Source organism: Phalacrocorax aristotelis, chromosome 23 (assembly GCF_949628215.1).
Source record: "Phalacrocorax aristotelis chromosome 23, bGulAri2.1, whole genome shotgun sequence".
Classification (NCBI taxonomy): Eukaryota; Metazoa; Chordata; class Aves; order Suliformes; family Phalacrocoracidae; genus Phalacrocorax; species Phalacrocorax aristotelis.
In genome coordinates this window covers 294,966-300,839 of record NC_134298.1, presented here as the reverse complement: position 1 = coordinate 300,839, position 5,874 = coordinate 294,966, and the positions used below count along the sequence as shown (strand labels likewise).

At 47.5% G+C, this 5,874-nt stretch overlaps 1 long non-coding RNA gene across 1 annotated transcript; it reads left to right on the top strand.

Annotated features, from left to right (window-relative positions):
* The first annotated feature begins 5,087 nt into the window (after positions 1–5,087).
* On the top strand, positions 5,088–5,604 carry LOC142067786 (uncharacterized). Its single transcript, XR_012664151.1, has 3 exons — positions 5,088–5,197; positions 5,286–5,375; positions 5,538–5,604. It is a non-coding gene; the product is annotated as an uncharacterized LOC142067786 (long non-coding RNA).
* The last annotated feature ends 270 nt before the right edge of the window (positions 5,605–5,874 follow it).

Sequence of the window (5,874 nt, the reverse complement as noted above, 5' to 3'; positions counted from 1 at the left end):
GCAGGGCCATGGTGGGGGCGGCTGACCCCGACTGGCCAATGGCAGGTTCATTCCATACCATGTGACACCATGACCAGTATATTGAGGGGGGGCAGTGGCAGCGCGCGGGCGGCGCGGCGTCGGGTCGGCGGGCGGCGAGCGGCTGCGGCGCGTGCGGTTTGTTCCGGCGGTTCGTTCCCCCTCTCCCCTCCCCTCCCTTCCCCCCTCCCCCGGGGCTTTGCGCCTCTCGTTGTTCTCCTTCACATTGCATTTCTACTGTTGTTTCTTTTAATTTTCATTATTAAACTGTTCTTATCCCAACCCACGAGCGTTACCCTTCTGATTCTCTCCCCCATCTACCGGTGGGGGAGTGAGCGAGCGACTGTGTGGGGCTGAGCTGCCGCTAAACCACGACAGGAGGCGAGAGGAGGAGCTGGCAGGAGCTGATGTGGTTTGAGAGAAGGCTGTGAATCAGTAAGACGTTCTCATGGCTGCTCCCGAGGGATGTGCTTTCACTCTAGCGGTGTGTGCCTATAGATAATGCCTCGCAAGAGAGCTTTGGCTGCTGGAATGCCATGACGTGTCTAACTTCATCAGTTCCGTAATCAAGTCACGGAGCAAAGAGCTTTGCATGCCTATGTATTGCATTATTTCAGATCTCTCTTTCTAGATAAATACATAGGTTTGTGAAGAAATCTGGATGTTGCAAGGAATTCTGCAAAACACATTCAGAACCAATAATGCGAGGGAAATGCTCAGTTCTGAAAATGTGCAAAGCTTTTACAGCCAAACTTACCCGTTATGGTTTGACACTTAGTTCTCTTGCGTGTCAGATGGAGTTTCTCTTTGCCATCAGATTAAGCGCCTGGGAGAGCTACAGTACAATATGCAGGTTATATTTGATATAGACATTCTTTCATCCTTAGATATGATGTCTGCTTTTATCTCCAAATGACCTTTCTCCCTCCTGTGATTTTTTTCCGCAGCGTTTGGCATCCTGTGCTGAAAAGAACAGTTTAGATCTGACAGGCGGAGCCTTTCCCTTGAGAGGGCAGGGCAGCAAGGCCAAACTACTCAGCTGTCAGGCTGTAGAAACCTTTCCCAACCACGCAGCCAGAGAAGGCAGCGTTGATGAAGGTTTGTTCCTGATGTCCCTGTTCGGTGATTCTAAACTAAATGGTTTTGGAATCCAAGCAATGAATGCTGTTCTATACCCACAGTCTGAGAGTCTTAAAAATAGACTAACTTCCTGGGCTTATTTCAAAGGAAAAGCTGGGTGCTTGGGGTCTGTGGGACTTGTTAAGATAAATCCTATTTTTTTCCTTCAATGCTTGCTGACGTGCTGTAGCGATGTATGGTGGGGTCACCTCTGTAACACTTGTCAGTGATTTTATTCCTCCAGCTCTCATCTTTGGACAGTAAGATCATCCCCTCCATTGCTTAGGAATGTTCCCTGAACTTTGTTTTTTCCGCTCTTCAAACCTATGCCTGCATCTGCATCCAGCTGGCGGCTGGTCACGAGTGCTGTTCCCCAGGGCTCGGTCCTGGGGCCAGATCTGTTTGATACCTTCCCCAACCATCTGGATGAGCCGGCAGTGTGCCCGGGTGGCCAGGAAGGCCACCAGCATCCTGGCTTGTATGAGAGATAGTGTGGCCAGCAGGAGTAGGGCAGTGATCGTCCCCCTCTACTCGGCGGTGGGGAGGCTGCACCTCGAATCCTGTGTTCAGTTTTGGGCCCCTCACTCGAGAAAGATACTGAGGTGCTGAGTGTGTCCAAAGCAGGGCAGCGAAGCTGGTGAAGGGTCTAGAGCACAAGGTTTAGTTGGGATCTTAGGAAAAATTTCTTCACCAAAAGGGTTATGAAGCATTGGAACAGGCTGCCCAGGGAAGTGGTGGCACCACCATCCCTGGGGGGTGTTTAAAAGATGTGCAGACGTGGCGCTTTGGGACATGGTCTGGTGGTGGGCTTGGCAGTATCGGGTTTACAGTTGGGCTCGATGATCTTAAGGGTCTTTTCCAACCTAAATGATTCCATGAGTCTATGATCTGCCCGTGCACTTTGCCCTCTCTGTGTCTAATAGGTTCCTACACCTACAAGTTGTTAAAGCAATAGATTCTGGCTTCCCGTGTCCGTACACACAGTTAGAACTCCTCAGGTGTCTTTCATTATCTTGCCACAATTGGATGTGCATCTCTGGGTTTGCACATCCAGTGATGCTCTGAGCACATCTTTGAGCCGGCTGCAGTGATAACTGCCATAGCCTTTTGTTTGGGTGTGTGAATGCCCTTCCCTCTCTTCTTACTGGCCTTAACTTATGCCTGATGTCACAGAGGAGGCACTGACATGACTTTCTAGGCTATTTGTGCTTATTAGCTTTGACTTAGTCCTGAAGAGGCAGCTTCCACCTCTTTTGTGGTGCTACCCTCTAACAACAGCGTGTGAAAGTCTAATAAAAACACCTTTGGATTTTCTCCACTTGTGTCATGATTCTGAGGAGAGGGCCTTCTAAAAACTTGTCAAAACGAAACAACACACGCACCCCCCAAAAAAAACCAAACCAACAAAAAAGCCCCTTTTTATGAAGTGTGAGGCATGGAAAAATACTTGTAATTTTTCTGATGGCTCCTAATTAGCTTTTGTCCAGAAACTATTCAAGTTGTGGGCCCACATGAGCTTCTGTTGGATGTGGATTGAGGTTAGAAATGCAGCTGGCTTCTGATTTATGGAACTAATTGATATCTTCAAGGGCAGTTTCAGCGGCTCACACAAGTGAAAGGGCCCAGGAGTTCACGATGACACACAGTAAAGCGTGGGAGGCTCCCTAAGCAGCACTGATGAATTCAGCAGAGAACAGAGACCCGTTTTGCCAAACGACCTGTCTCCTGGTTCCCTGCTCTGTCAGGGTAAAGGATGCACCACCCACTTTGCTCACATCTGGAGCATGCCTTCCCCAGAGGAGACAGACCGTCCCACTTCTTGAGAGAACCCGAGTGTAACATGGTCAACGTTTGATGTTAAACTCTTTGTTCCAATTCCCTGTTTGTTGGGTTTGGGGTTTTTGTATTTGTTTTGTCTGATAATTGTGTTCTTTCATTCTGACTATGCTGGAAAGGAGCTATTTGAAAAACTTGTGATTGAGTCAAATCTGGAAATTAATAATGCCAGCTGAGTGATCAAGTGTATACGACAAGTATTTGCATGCTTTCTAAAAGTAGCGAGGTATGTTTTCCTAGGGTCTGTTTTTGTTTTGGGATTCTTGTGGGGTTTTTTTTGCTAAATATCTTGATCCACTCTTACTGTATGGAAAACCTGATTAGCTGATAATTGTGTATTTGATTTGGCTTAGGATGGATACAATTTGAACTCGAAAAGGGGGGCAGTATGACTGAAACCTATCACAGAGGTGTTTGCTACGGTGTAAATGTTTAAAATTATTCTTACTGAAGTGTTGTGTTTCATGAGTGATGTAGCAGAATGAAGCTAAAATAGAAAGTGGTGTTTTGAAAATGTCAGGTATATTGTATTTTCTCCCACTAAGAAACAATGTCTTGTCTTTTCCAGTCATATCTCCTGACACCAGTGTCTCAGTCTTCAGCTGGCAAGTGAATACACGTGGCCAGGGAAAACCATCTACTTATTTGGGTGTATTTGACATTAATTGCTGGTATCAGGCTCAAATGCCAGGCTCACTAAGGTAGATTTTGATGGAGCTGTTTTCAGTATCCCTCCCCGTAATTCATTGGGAAGTCAGCGTTTAGCTTCTGCGCTTGTTTTCTTTCAGGCCAGAAGAATCCCTTCAGGACTGCCCCTATGTTGCACTGTGGTCACTGGACGCTGTGACAAGCACGACTGCCCCAAACATCGTTTTGGATGTTGTGGTGCAGGAGCGCAGCCTAAGCTGGAGAGTTCCTCCTTCTTACCCACAACCTCAGCTGTGTTTTCACCCAAGCACCTATTTCACTGTTTTGAAAAGTGATAAGCTTAAACTGAGCTCAAATGCCATTTATTGGTTCCCTTGTTCATTGGTTGTCACGCAAAACCCAAACCCAACCAAACCAAAACACCCCAACCCCCCCCACCCACCTCTGATCACATTGTACTGACAAAGTGTGTGCTGTTGTGACACCTGCCTGACAGGCGGCTGGGTCTGGGGGTTGGGTGCTTCTGCAACGCAGCCCGTGACGTGGTGCTGGTGATCAAATGAAGTGACTCTGGACTGAAGCTCAAAGCACGGCACCTCGATAGCCCCAGGGGTAAAATTTCTACACTCAGCCATTATTTTTCTAAAAAAGGTTTTAAGTGCTCTGAGGAGGAGAACGGGTACTCAGTTGTACCTTTCCAGAGGCTGCTATGACAAAAATGTAAACTGGTGCTACCATCACGGTGAGAGTATGGAATGTTGTCCAACGTTCGTTGTCTCTGCAGATGGCAGGTGCTTGCTGAGCTCTACAGTTGTTCAGATGACTTGCAGCGGCTTCCAGAAGGAGGTGAGCTTTTACTGTGTCTTTATTGAGAATGTCAAGAGATGGACCTTTCCTAAGCTTTCCATGGCGCTGCTTTTAGCGTCAGAGACCATTTTATGCTGCTCCTGCCCATCCACACGTGTAATTGCAACTGTACCCTGCCAGTTTTATGCAAATGGTGATGTTTGAGGTCCCCTCTTGGGAGTGTAAACCCACCGTTGCCTCCTGTTGAAGCACGATCAGGGCCTGAATGTCTAGAAAGGAAGACAGCGCTGCTCTAGGAGCAGGACGAGAAAGTCGGGGAAAGCTGTTCCTTCTCTCTCATCAATGAGTGCAACTGCCTGCGTGGTCCTGAGTTTGGGTTTTGATCCCTGATGAGCTGGGAAAAGGAGGGCAGACTGGAGAAAAGGAAGAATCGTTCCCTTGGAAATACTTTCCCCCCCTTGTCAGTTCCTCAAAGCATTAGGTTCAGCACAGGAGGTTAGAATTAGCCTTTGGTAAGTTGTCATGTCAGAGAGAAAATTTCCTGTGCTCCTCCCAGCAACAAGCAGCCCAGCCTGTGATGCCCGAGTGAGGGCACAGTTAGAAACAAGCACTTACTGTTGGTGGTTGGGATGTTGAAAGCAGGTGGGATTCTCCTTTTCTTTTGTCTGCTACGTTTAGGAGGAGCAGTTAGACGCGGTCTTGTCAGCTGCTGCCCAGACAGGTTCTGTAGGCCTTCTGACTGGCTGCATTAAGCTTTGGACATCTAAAGGTAACACTTCTTATGTGGTTTTTTAAGTTGCATATTTTTTTAGTTTGGAATTCTTGATTCATTTCTTTTTTGTTCTCTCTTTTTAAAGAGCAGCCAAGTTCTGCTGCTAATGTAGAGTTTGCCCTTGACTGGACATGGAGCAAAGTGATCTATACAAAAGGCGAATTTGACCAAATCTGTGAGTACTAGTGCAGCCATGCTGCAAACCTGGAGTCATTCTTTCCAGCTGAGCTCATTCAGTGATCTGCTGGTAGACGGTCTTGCCCGCAGATCTGGAAGTGCACTTTGCGACTCTGAACTTGCTCTGCAGGCTGACGCTTTCCTACTTATTCGTGAAAAGGTGTTGCGCTGTTTGACGGCTCCTGCAGCTCCACTGACCCGCAGAGGTTACAGGCTCTTCAGCGCCGCCAGTTGCTTTTGAGCAACCGTAGCACAGTCTTAAACTGTTTTCTAACAGCAGCACACAAGCTCGCTGGAAAAGGTTTGTCACAGTATTTCTAACTCTGTGGTATGTTTTATTAAGATTTGGGATGATGCTGGGGCTGTAATTGTGGAAAGAGGAGCTTTTGTTGGTTTTGCTGATGGGCAGAAAGTCAGATGTAGCCGGGAGAAGGGGCTTAAATGGGAGGGGTTGGGGCTGCCACTTAACGCGCGTTGAGTTCAGGGCAAGAGTTTGT